Raw genomic sequence first — 13904 nt, forward strand, 5'->3', positions numbered from 1 at the left:
GTGGTGACTGCTGCTGCTAAATTGCTTCAGTCGTGTCTGACTCTGTGCGACCCCATAGATGGCAGCCCACCAGGCTCCCCTGTCCCTGGGATTCTCCAGACAAGAATACTGGAGTGGATGAGCAGAAAAGCTCAAAAATGAAAAAATGAATATCAAAAGACTACCCCTGTCCTCCACGCAAAACCCACCCAAACAGTTTAGTTCTGAGCCTACCATTTCCCTAAAATGTTGATACCAGAAGCTTTAATGTACTTAAAGCTGCAGCAGTAACTGTAGAAAGCACCACACTACAGAGGAAACTCCAGGAAGGGTTCAGCAGCCGCCCACCCAGTCCTGACCACCCCCACCCCAGTAATATGTAAAACCTCCTGTAAAGTTTTTTTATTACGCTAATAAAGGCATACTAGACTCTCTTAAAGATTCATTATGGGAAAAAAAAAAAAAAGATTCATTATGGACATTCATTTTTATTTATTTGTTTATTTTGGACATTCATTTTTAAAACACACATTGGGAACCTTTCAGAGATTCTGTGCAGAATTTCCCAGCTTCTTAAGAAGCAAACTTTAAAAAGACACATATTTGAAAGTCATGTAAAAATAGAGTTCCATGAAACACACTTTGAGAAATGGAGAACATCTGTAAGGAAACTGAAAAACCTAGGAAGGAAACCCACTTCTGCGGAAAGGTTTCAGATTTAAAATATTAACAAAACTGCAAATGTTTGACAGGTGGCAGGTCTCTTATAGGTGCGAAAATTCTGCCCAAGCAAACTTTCAAAAATCAGGTGAAGCTAGACGAGGTTGAATCAAGAAATCCTTACTCATTGTCCATGTTTTATGGTAATCAGGAAATTAGCCAACCATTTGAGTGGCTGGGATAAAGTCTCTTTAATAGATAAAGGGGTTAGGCACCAAGTCACGTCTGACTCTTTGCTATCCCATGGACTATAGACCACGAGGCTCCTCTGTCCATGGGATTTCCGTGGCAAGAAGACTGGATTGGGTTGCCATTTCCTTCTCCAGGGATCTTCCCAACCCAGGGATTGAACCTGCATCTCCTGCATTGACAGGTGGATTCTTTACCACTGAGCCACCAGGGAAGCCAATAGACATAGATTCTCATTCTAACTATACTCCCTCTAGTTATGACAGTTATCCTGGTTATCAACAGATTAGGGAAACTTTAAGGTAATTTCAGCACCCAGAAAAGTGAAGTCCTACTAAATGCAATGATATTGCAAAGGAATGATATAAGCATCTGAATGCGGAGTTCCAAAGAATAACAAGAAGAGATAAGAAAGCTTTCCTCAGTGATCAATGCAAAGAAATAGAGGAAAACAACAGAATGGGAAAGACTAGAGATCTCTTCAAGAAAATTAGAGATACCAAGGGACCATTTCATGCAAAGATGGGCTTGATAAAGGACAGAAATGGTATGGACCTAACAGAAGCAGAAGATATTAAGAAGAGGTGGCAAGAATACACAGAAGAACTGTACAAAAAAGATCTTCACGACCAAGATAATCACGATGGTGTGATCACTCACCTAGAGCCAGACATCCTGGAATGTGAAGTCAAGTGGGCCTCAGAAAGCATCACCAGGAACAAAGCTAGTGGAGGTGATGGAATTCCAGTTGAGCTATTGCAAATCCTGAAAGATGATGCTGTGAAAGTGCTGCACTCAATATGCCAGCAAATTTGGAAAACTCAGCAGTGGCCACAGGACTGGAAAAGATCAGTTTTCATTCCAATCCCGAAGAAAGGCAATGCCAAAGAATGCTCAAACTACTGCACAATTGCACTCATCTCACAAGCTAGTAATGTTCAAAATTCTCCAAGCCAGGCTTCAGCAATACATGAACCGTGAACTTCCAGATGCTCAAGCTGGTTTTAGAAAAGGCAGAGGAACCAGAGAGCAAATTGCCAACATCTGCTGGATCATGGAAAAAGCAAGAGAATTCCAGAAAAACATCTATTTCTGCTTTATTGACTATGCCAAAGCCTTGACTGTGTGGATCACAATAAACTGTGGAAAATTCTGCAAGAGATGGGAATACCAGACCACCTGATCTGCCTCTTGAGAAACCTATATGCAGGTCAGGAAGCAACAGTTAGAACTGGACACGGAACAACAGACTGGTTCCAAATAGGAAAAGGAGTATGTCAAGGCTGTATATTGTCACCCTGCTTATTTAACTTCTATGCAGAGTACATCATGAGAAACACTGGGCTGGAGGAAGCACAAGCTGAAATCAAGATTGCCGGGAGAAATATCAATAACCTCAGATATGCAGATGACACCACCCTTATGGCAGAAAGTGAAGAGGAACCAAAGAGCCTCTTGATGAAAGTGAAAGAAGAGAGCGAAAAAGTTGGCTTAAAGCTCAACATTCAGAAGGAAATGGCAACCTACTCCAGTATTCTTGCCTGGAAAAGTCCATGGACAGAGGAGCCTGGCTGGCTGCAGTCCATGGGGTTACATGACTGAGCATGTGTGCACGAGGGTGGAGGGTCACAGGTTGGTAGCAATAAACTGGTAGAACTAAAAAAAAAAAAAAAAAAAAAAGCTCAACATTCAGAAAATGAAGATCATGGCATCCAGTCCCATCACTCCATGGCAAATAGATGGGGAAACAGTGGAAACAGTGTCAGACTTTATTTTGGGGGGCTCCAAAATCACTGCAGATGGTGACTGCAGCCATGAAATTAAAATACGCTTACTCTTTGGAAGGAAAGTTAAGACCAACCTAGATAGCATATTCAAAAGCAGAGATATTACTTTGCCAACAAAGGTCCATCTAGTCAAGGCTATGGTTTTTCCAGTGGTCATGTATGGATGTGAGAGTTAGACTGTGAAGAAAGCTGAGCACTGAAGAATTGATGCTTTTGAGCTGTGGTGTTGGAGAAGACTCTTGAGAGTCCCTTGGACTGCAAGGAGTCCATTCTAAAGGAGATCAGTCCTGGGTGTTCTTTGGAAGGAATGATGCTAAAGCTGAAACTCCAGTGCCTTGGCCACCTCATGCGAAGAGTTGACTCATTGGAAAAGACTCTGATGCTGGGAGGGATTGGGGGCAGGAGGAGAAGGGGATGACAGAGGATGAGATGGTTGGATGGCATCACCAACTCGATGGCCGTGAGTTTGAGTGAACTCCAGGAGTTGGTGATGGACAAGGAGGCCTGGAGTGCTGCAATTCATGGGGTCACAAAGAGTTGGACACAACTGAGTGACTGAAATGAACTAAAATGCAGTGAAATGCTTGGTGACTTGAGATAATGGGAAAATTGGGATTACAACTGTTCTACGGTATAGAAAAATATATATAATTACTGATGCCAAAAGCTCAGTCTCTGTACACTGGTGATGAATCAAATATCGGATGCAAAGTTTTGGGTGAAGTAGGAAAGGATTGCTTGGGACTTCCCTTGTGGTCCAGTGGTTAAGACTCAGACCTTCTAATGCAAGGGGTGCAGGTTTGATCTCTGGTCAGGGAAACAAGGTCTCATGTGACTGCCTCGTGGTGTGGTGGAAAAAAAAAAAGGTGACCTTTATTACTTTGCCAGACAAAGCAGGGACACAGCAGGCTCCTACCTTTAAAAACTATGTGTCCCAACTTGGAGAGGTTATTGAGAAATTTTGTAACAATACTTCCCAAGGGTGGGGTTGCTGACAAGATTAGAGTTCCTATAGGATCTCAGGTGGTCTCCTAATCTTAATGAGCTTCTCTGGTCCCTTTAGTCTTGCCTAGGGTGGTTTCTTGGCTGCTGCTCCCTTGATTAGCATCTTGTTAGAATCTGCCCTTTGGAACTTAGGGAAGGTCGTGGAGGTTTGGAGTCTTGCCTACCATAGATGGGGGAGCTAACAAAAGAGGCCTCGTACCTGACAGTCTCACAGAGTCCTACTCAAGTTTCATTACCCACCACAATAAAAAAAGTCTGAGTTTATAAATTTCCATGAGCTTCCCTGGTGGCTCAGACAGTAAAGAATCTGCCTGCCATGAGGGAGACCTGGATTTGATCTCTGGGTCGGGAAGATCCCCTGGAGGAGGAAATGGCAACCCTCTCCAATATTCTTGCCAGGAAAATCCCATGGACAGAGGAGCCTGGTGGGCTACATTCCAGGGGTCACAAAGAGTCAGACATGACTGAGCAGGCATGCACGCACTTGTGGTGGGGCACAGCCTCCCGGTTGTGGCGGGCTTCAGTAGTTGTGGCTCCCAGACTCTAGAGTTCAGGTCAATGGTTATGGTGTAGACAAGCTTTGGTTGCTCCAGGTCATGTGGGATCTTCCCAGACCAGGGATAGAACCCATGTCTCCTGCAGTGACAGGAGAATTCTTTACCACTGAGCTACCAGGGAAGCCACGACCCATGCTTTTAAAATTCTTGAAGATAAAATGTTTCTCAGCTGACTTCTACAGTCAGGCAAGTTGTCTAATATCAGTGGGAATAAAGACATTTTTGACATGCAAAGTATCAAAAAAAGTGATTTTCCATGCTCTCTCAGAAAGCTACCAGAGCATTTGCTACATCAAAATGAGGAACTAAATCATAAAAGGAGAATGCTTGGAATTCAGAACACAAGTAAGTCAACACAGAAGGGAAGGGGAAAAATTCACAGGATGATAGTGAAGGGAGAGCCCAGGGCAACAGAAAGTAATGATCTAGTTTGGAGAAGAGGGGTACAAAGATCCAGAAGAAGGTATCCAGGAGAATGCATCCAAGAAAAAAAAATTCCAATTTTCTTACATCCTTGCCAACATTGGATAATGAAAAAACACACTCATGCGTATCTTCCCTTTATTCTCAACCTGCTTTTCTATTTTACTTTTGACACTAGAGGTGTGGGGTTTTGACACATCAAGTAACTCTCTCATTCTCGGTACTCACTATCAGGTATTCCACAAATCTAATTCAGTTCTGATACTATCTCATGTCAGAGCCCACTGGTTAAGGGCTCAGTCTCTTGAGACTGCCCCCACTTTAGAAATCAGTTGAAAGTCCAGGTTGGGCTTCCCTGCTGGTCCAGGGATTAAGAATCCGTCTGTCAATGTAGTTCGATCCCTGGTCAGGGAAGATCCCGCATGTCTCGGGGCAGCTAAGCCTGTGCATCACAACTACTGAAGCCGGAGCGCCTAGAACCTGTGCTCCCCAACAAGAGAAACCATCGCAAATGAGAAGCCTGAGCACTGCAAGAAAGAGTAGCCCCTGCTCAATCCAACTAGAAAAAGCCCAAGCACCGCAATGAAGACCCAGTCAAAAATAATCTTAAAGAAAAAAAAAAAAAAGTCCAGATTGTTACCTGTGCTTCTTGTAAACTGAGTATAAATTTGAGATTCCCTTGATTGACTCTTGGGGTTCCATTAATTTGCTAGAGTAGCAGTTCACAGTATCCGGGAAGCCAAATGACTTACTAGATAACCGGCTTATTGACCAAGGATATTAAAGGAGGCAAATGAACAGCCTGATGAAGATATACACAGGGTGAGAACTGGGAAGGTCCTGAACCCCGAGGCTTCTGTTCTGGTGGAGTTTGGGGTGTGCCCACCCTCCTGGGATATGGTTAATTTCTGGCTCACCAATATGAAAGCTCTTGGAAACCCCTCTTTTTGAATTTTTATGAAGGCATCATTCAGTTCAGTTCAGTTCAGTCGCTCAGTTGTGTCCGACTCTTTGCGACCCCATGAACTGCAGCATGCCAGGCCTCCCTGTCCATCACCATTTCCCAGAGTTCACTCAAACTCACGTCTGGCAGAATTGACTAAATCATGGTCCACAGTGATTGAACTAAATTCTCTCCAGCTTCTTTCCCTCAAGGTCAGGGGCTGAACTGAAAGTTCCAGGCTTCTAGTCACATGATTGATATTCCCAGAAGCAAGACTTCAGCTTTAAATGACCTAGGGGGATTCCAAAAGTCACATGATAACTATAACAAGGAACACCTTTATTGTGCTCTGACACTTGGGAGTTTCAGAGGGTTTTAGGAGCTTTGTAACAGGAACAGAATGAGGACTAAATATATATTTCTTATTCTAAATCACTATGTCACACTGGGTATGATAAATCTCTTAAACATTTGACAGTCTGATGGATGAACAACAGCACTTCAATTTCTAATTCTTTATTTGTAATTTATTTTTTAACAATTTACTTTATTTTATTCCCTGGTGGCTCAGACGGTAAAGCGTCTGCCTCCAATGCTGGAGACCCGTGTTCAATCCCTGGGTCAGGAAGATTTCCTGGAGAAGGAAATGGCAACCCACTCCAGTACTCTTGCCTGGAAAATCCCATGGATGGAGGAGCCTGGTAGGCTACAGTCCATGGGGTCGAAAAGAGTCGGACACGACTGAGTGACTTCACTTCACTTTATTTTATTTTGGCTGCTCTGAGTTTTTGTCACTGTACAGGCTTTTCTCTAGTTTCGGTGAGTGGAGACTACTCTTCGTTGCAGTGTTCCGGCTTCTCACCGCGTTGGCTTCTCTTGTTGTGGCGCACAGTAATTGTGTCGCACAGGCTTAGTTGCTTGGCAGCATGTAGAATATTCTCAGACCAGGGATAGAACTCACGCTTCCTGAGTTGGCAGGCAAACTCTTAACCACTGTACCACCAGGAAGTCCTAATTCTAGTTCTTTAATTTGCAATTTCCAGCATTTTGTGTGTGGGTGTTCATTGACTGTCTTCTGGAAATTGTGTTTTGCTCTTGAGGAGGAAGAAATTTCCCTCTATTCTTCTAGCTTCTTCAGGCTGGCCAAAGAAATACACTGACATGGGACAGATAACAGGAGAAAATTAAAAGTTCAGTAACGTGTACATGGGAGTGTTAGTTGCTAGGTCGTGTTCGACTCTTTGTGACCCCATGGGCTGTGGACCACCAGGCTTCTCTGTCCATGGAATTCTCCAAGCAAGAATACTGGAGTGGGTAGCCATTCCCTTCTCCAGGGGATCTTTCTGACCCAGGCATCGAATCAGGGTCTCAAGCATTGCAGGCAGATTCACCAGGGACACCCATATTCACAGGACTTGCCCAGGAAAACAGAATAACTGACCCAAGTGGCTGAAGCCCTAATTTTAAATACCATCATCGGCTAAAGACAAAAGAGGCTGGAAGTAGTGATTTGGGATCTCAAAGGGGAGGAAGGCAATTCACATGGAAATGGAAACTGAATGGTAAACAGAAGTTTTTCCAGGCTATGCATAGACATCGGAACACCGAGTGTATTCTCATCTCTGGGACCTGCCTAGTCTCCACCACACCCTCAGCGCTTCTTTGCAGATATTTCTGGTGATAGCTCTATTCTGGGAATAGGAGCTATATACATTTCTTAAGGCAGTTAGAGGAAAGGTCAAAGTTTTTTCTTGAGTCTTTTGGGCTTTGATTGCAGCTTGAACTAATCCATATGCCAAAGAGAATTTTAGGACATGCTCTTCTACAATCCTTTGCCCCACGCCTCCCCTACTTTTTTTCCTATTGGTTCGTCTTCACTCTATTAATTTATGAGGAAGTTTTGCAGATTTCTGTTTCCTTGGAGGCTCAGACAGTAAAGAATCTGCCTGTAATGAGGGAGACTCAGGTTCAATCTCTGGGTCACTAAGATCCCCTGGAGAAGGGAATACCCCTGTATTCTTGCCTGGAGAAATTCATGCACAGAGGAGCCTGGTGGGCTACAGTCCTTGGAATCATAGAGTCGGACATGACTGAGAGACTAGCACTTTGCATTTTAGAGAAAACCTCTATATTTCTCATTTGTGATTTTTCCCGGTCTCTTGACTTTATTGAAACCAAGCTGGATCGTGTGGGGCCTTCCTAGGTACAAAAGCCCCTCTGTGTCCCCCTTGTTTCTTGTTTGTTAGAAAAAGGATTGAGTCTCCAAGCTCTCCCCTGACTTTCAAAGACCAGATTTCAGCAGTTACTAATTAGGAAGCTGAGGGAGTGCAGAAACTAAGGAAAAGCAGTCAAGAAGCAATAGTCCCTTCCCAGGTGGCTCAGTGGTAAAGAATCCACTTGCAACGCAGAAGACACTGAAGCCTAAGGTTCAATCCCTGAGTCAGGAAGATGCCTTAGAGGAGGAAATGGCAACCCACTCCAGTATTCTTGCCTGAAAAACCCCATGGAGAGAGGAGCCTCGTGGGCTACAGTCCATGGGGTCGCAAAGAGTCAGACTCCACTGAGCAACTAAACAACAAAGAGCCTTCCTTCCTCTTCAAGGGATTTGCCTGCTCAGTTGCTCAGCTGCATCCGACTCTGACCCCATGAACGGTAGCCTGCTGGCTCCTCTGTCCGTGGGGATTTTCAGGCAAGAATACTGGAGTGGGTTGCCATTTCCTTGCCAGGGGATCATCCCAACTCAGGGGTCTAACCTGCATCTCCTGTGTGTGTGTGTGTGTGGTGTGTATATATAACAATCCAATGCATATCTTTGAATTGCTCTGCAGAAAATAGAACCCCAGCCCAGCTGAAGGATGCTGAACACAAACATGTGGACTCTAGACGGGTTGGAACCAGAAGGTTGATTACTTAGTTTCTGAAGCACCACCCTGTTACTTCATCACCAACCAATCAGAAAAAAGTCATGCCCTCTGCAGCCCTCACCCCAAATGGTGCCTTTAAAAACTCTTTCCTGAAAGCCATCGGGGAGTTCTGGTCTTTGGGATTGAGCCGCCCCATCTCCTCCCTCCATACTCTGCAATAAACGCTGTCCTTTCCCCTCACACAACTTGGAGGCAGTAAATCGACTTTGCTGCGGGACCGGCGAGCGGATCCAAGTTCAATTCGGTAACGTTATGAGTTTTCTTAAGAGGAATTTAAAATTTTACGTAGTCAGATATATAATTTCTAGTTTATATGGCATGCTGATGAAGATACTTTTTTTATGGGGACTGATATTATGAATTATAATAAGGAATATATATTGGGATTTTGTTCCCTTTTTAAGGCTGCCCTTATAAAACCGTTGAAATTTCCTTAGTGATGAGAGAGATAAAGGTGTTTTGCTATGTTAATGAGGCAACTTTAGGAATGCCCTTATGTCGCCTAAGGATAAGGGCTGGTTGCCAAGGGAGATACACTGTGTTTGTAGGGTTGGTACTTTATCCTTTTCACACTTGGACCTTCTAGGAGGGGTTGTTGCTGTTCAGTTGCTAAATCGTGTCCGACTCTTTTGCTACCCCCATGCAATGCAGCACGCCAGGCTTCCCTGTCCTTCACCACCTCCAGGAGCTTGCTCAAACTCATGTCCAACGAGTTGGTGATGCCATCCAACCCTCTCATTCTCTGTCATCCCTTTCTTTTCCTGCATTCAATCTTTCTGAGTATCAGAAAGAGCCAGTGAGTTGGCTCAGCGGTAAAGAATCTGCCTGCCTATTCAGGAGACGCAGGTTCAGTCCCTGGCTCGGGAAGATACGCTGGAGGAGGATATAGCAACTAATGGCAACCCACTCCAGTATTCTTGCCTGGAAAATCCCATGGATGGAGGATCCTGGCAGGCTACAGTCCATGGGGTCCCAAAGAGTCAGACACGACTGAGGGAGTGAGCACTCACGCACGTGTGTGTTGGTTGGGGCCAGGGGCGGGGATGGGGGGAGGTGGTAGAACTCCCCGCCAACAGTGGAATTGGGTCCAGAACCTAATTTTGGGACCCCCGGAATGGAGGCTAGCCCACTTTGAAACTTCTGTCAGCCCTCACATAAACAGGAAATGCCCCAGGGTCCAAGAAACCTAACATAGACCAGTCACAATCCTCCCACCACGCTTACCTAACCCTAGAAAATAAGCTTGCAAGTCTTACAAGAAAACCCCTGAGCTCCCAATCATGAATGCCTTGTTTACAAGTTGCTGCTTCTAATGCTTTATAAAACTCACTCTAGCCTAGACATCCTGGGGAAGAGGGTTCCATAGCTTCTGAGGCTCTGTATTCCCCCAATTTATGGTTTGTTTTCCCTTTGTGTAAAGAGCATCAAACTGGTTACTAAGTTTTTTTTTTAATAATTTAAAAAATAATTTATTTTTGGCTGCCCTGGGTCTTCATTGCTGTGCATGGTTTTCTCTAGTTGAGGAAGCTACTCTCTAGTTGTAGTGCTCCGGCTTCTTGGTGCATGAGTACTCTTTCTGTATGTGTAGTCAAGGGTATGGTTTTTCCAGTAATCATGTGACAATGTGAGAGTTGGACCAAAACCAAAGAATTGATGCTTTTGAATTGTGCTGCTGGAAAAGACTCTTGAGAGTCCCTTGGAATGCAAGGAGATCAAACCAGTCAATCCTAAAGAAAATCAACCCTGAATATTTATTGGAAGGACTGATGCTGAAGCTGAAGCTCCAATACTTTGTTCTCCAACGTGGGGAGGATGAGTTGACAAGCGAGATAGAGTAGACTCACTGTTGTTAGTTAAAAGAGCCCCTTTGGGATGCTGGTCATGCGTTTATAGTCTTTAACCTGCCCTATTGTGTGGCATTTCCCCACTGAACTGAGTTGGTAAGGTGCTGGCTTGGAGTATGCTGCTGCTGCTAAGCCGCTTCAGTCATGTCCGACTCTGTGCGACCCCATAGATGGCAGCCCACCAGGCTCCCCCGTCCCTGGGATTCTCCAGGCAAGAACACTGGACTGGGTTGCCATTTCCTTCTCCAATGCATGAAAGTGAAAAGTGAAAGTGAAGTCACTCGGTCGTGTCCGACTCCCAGCGACCCCATGGACTGCAGCCTACCAGGTTCCTCCGTCTGTGGGATTTTCCAGGCAAGAGTACTGGAGAGGGGTGCCATTGCCTTCTCCATGGAGTATGCTAACAGCCAGTTTCAGAATTCTGGCAGATGAGAGCAATAAAAGGATTTGAGGGACAGAAAAGTTTTAGATGAGTCTATCTCTGAGTTGGATAAGAAAGAAAATGAAGAAAGGAAGAGGGCTGGTGGGTTGGGGAAAGTCAGAAAGGTCACTGAATTGAATCTTGATAAGATCATTATACAGGTTTTGTTGTTCAATCGCTCAATCATGTCCAGGTTTTTGGGACCCCATGGACTGCAGCACACCAGTCTTCCTTGTCCTTTACCAACTCCTGGAGCTTGCTCAAACTGATGTCCATTGAATCAGTGATGCCATTTATCCCAATTTATCCCCACCCTCATCATTCTTCATTTTCAGAATTTTCTCAGATTTCTCACATGCTTTTTCTACTAAATAAACTTTAGAATAATTTTGTAAGAGTTCTTAAAGAGCCAGCAGAATTTTCAAAGTGTCACTGGTCAAAGTCTAAATACCAGATTAAAAAAGGTAGCCCTTCCTCTATGCTCCAATTACGTGTTAACCTCATGGATCCATTTTTTCCCAGTCAGGTTTCTGGAATTACTAGTGTAGACTCATTTTTCTATTTATTTATTTTTAAAAAAATTTTCTATAGCTGTCCAACTTGGCATGTGGGCTTTAACTTCCCCGACAGGGATGAAACCTGCACCCCCTGCATTGAGAGCACAGAGTCTTACTACTGGACCACCAGGGAAGTCCCTCATTATTCTTTTCTTTATCTTTTGTTGCTCAACTCCTTTGTAGGCCTTTGCTAAGGCCACCAATGGGCTGTCTTCAATATTTAACTTCTTTTACCTATTTGCATTGTTCATATGTTTGAGCACATTATACTTGGCACTCTACGATATGCAAGACCTATTCTCTCCTCGTTCCCTTCTTCCCAGCTTTCTTCTCAGGCATTCCTTTCTTTGTCCACCACTGAATTATTAATGTTTCATAAGATTATCAGCTCTCATTCATTCATTCACTTATTCAGTAGATTGAGTAAAACCAATTTGGTAATCAGTTCAGTTCAGTTCAGTTGCTTAGTCATGTCCGCATGGACTGCAGTACCTCAGGCTTCCCTGTTCATCACCAACTCCCGGAGCTTGCTCAAACTCATATCCATTGAGTCGGTGATGCCATCCAACCATCTCATCCTCTGTTGTCCCCTTCTCTTCCCACCTTCAATCACCCCCAGCATCAGGGTCTTTCCAAATGAGTCAGTTCTTCCCATCAGGTGGCCAAAGTATTAGAGTTTCAGCTTTAGCATCAGTCCTTCCAATGACTATTCAGGACTGATTTCCTTTAGGATGGACTGGTTGGATTTCCTTGCCATCCAAGGGACTCTCAAGTCTTCTCCAACACCATAGTTCAAAAGGATCAGTTCGTCGGTGCTCAGCTTTCTTTATAGTCCACTCTCACATCCATACATGACTACTAGAAAAACCATAGCCTTGACTAGACGGACCTTTGTTGGCAAAGTAATGTCTCTGCTTTTTAATATGCTGTATAGCAGTAAATGGGCTTCCCTTGTGGCTCAGCTGGTAAAGAATCTGCCTACAATGTGGGAGACATGGGTTCGATCCCTGGGTTGGGAAGATCCCCTGGAGAAGGGAAAGGCTACCCACTCCAATATTCTGGCCTGGAGAATTCCATGGGGCCGCAAAGAGTCGGACATGACTGAAAGACTTTCACTTTCACTTTTTCACTTATATAGCAGTAAATAAAACAGACCCTGTCTTTGCTTTCACAGTGATCAAACATTAGGTTTCCCATACTATATCAACACACTTCCTGGGACATCTCATTCATTTCTATGGCTTCAACTACACCTATAATCAGAAGTGATCATCATAATGTATTAACAATGGAATCATCCATACACCAACTAAATCAGAACAGCGTATCAACCAATCAGACTGTCTGGTTGTAAGCTGTTGGAGTGGCTGAATATCAGCTCAACCTTTAATATGTAAATATGATTTACATATTAAATGGTAGTCTGGTAGTAACAGGACAGATTGGAACCTCCAGACCACTCAAATTCCAGCTGCATGACCTGGGGCAAATTACTTCACCTGTTAGTGCTTCAGTTCCCTCTCCTATAGGATGAGATAATGTACCTACATCACAGGGTTGTTATATGAGTCATACAATATAATACATATAAAGCATTTAGAACAGCCTGGAATATATAAGCACTCAATAAATGATAGTTATTATTATTTATTATTTCACAACTATGTTTCCTTTTTTTTTTTCAATAATTTACTTATTTATTTTTGGCTGTGCTGGGTCTTCATTTCTTCGAGGGCTTTCTCTTGTTGTGGTAAGCGGGGGCTACTCAAGTTGTGGTGCATGGGCTTTTCATTGCAGTGGCTTCTCTTGTTGTGCAGCACAGGCTCTAGAAAGTGCAGGCTTCAGTAGTTGTGATTCCCACAAAGGCTCAGTAGTTGTGGTACACGGGCTTCACTGATCCATGGCAGGTGGGATCTTCCTGGATCAGGGAACGAACCCATCTGTCCTGCATCGGCAGGCAGATTCTATACCACTGAGCCACCAGGGAAGTCCAGAGTCATTTTATTTTGTACTAAAATACTTATGAAATGTCATCTTTGTGTGAACCAATGTGAAAACATTTCATTAGGAATTGAAAGTTTTCTAGTTAGGAGAAAAAGTGTTGGAGTTTGTAATCCAAGATTTTATTCTCTCCTTGACTGATTCTGATTTTTAGACCCTAGTTCAACTTCACCAATTTTCATGAAGGCCTTTGCAAACTTCTGTAGCTCACTGATTTTGATATGCTTTATCCCTCTTGGCTTAATTTCAGATTCAGATCTCATCTATGATAAAGGGTACATGAAGCTCCCTTGGGATTTAAAAGTAGAAGGAAAAAGAAACCAAACTGCGTAGACCATGACAGCTTTAAAACCCTAGGGGCAGAATTTGATTAACCCCCAGAGGTGGTTATTTGTACTGGGTAGGTTTCATGGTCCAAAGATTAGGACAGCTTGTTAAGCATCAAGCTAGCCAGCCTTTCTGCCTGTCTTCCTGATGGCCTGTGACTTCACAGACATGATCTGTCCAGAGCTGACTCTCCCTACAGCTAACTCTTCCAGTCCTGAAGATCATAC

General features: G+C 43.9%; 1 protein-coding gene across 1 annotated transcript in view; it reads left to right on the plus strand.

Annotated features, from left to right (window-relative positions):
- Nucleotides 1–8642: 8642 nt before the first annotated feature.
- The window catches only part of RIMKLB (ribosomal modification protein rimK like family member B), a 129160-nt gene continuing 123898 nt past the window's right edge, over nt 8643–13904 (plus strand). The window contains exon 1 of the mRNA XM_044941051.2: nt 8643–8771. The gene's annotated coding sequence lies outside the window, so the exon portion shown is untranslated. The remainder of the gene's footprint in view (nt 8772–13904) is intronic.

This window comes from Bubalus bubalis, chromosome 4, assembly GCF_019923935.1.
Source record: "Bubalus bubalis isolate 160015118507 breed Murrah chromosome 4, NDDB_SH_1, whole genome shotgun sequence".
Lineage (NCBI taxonomy): Eukaryota > Metazoa > Chordata > Mammalia > Artiodactyla > Bovidae > Bubalus > Bubalus bubalis.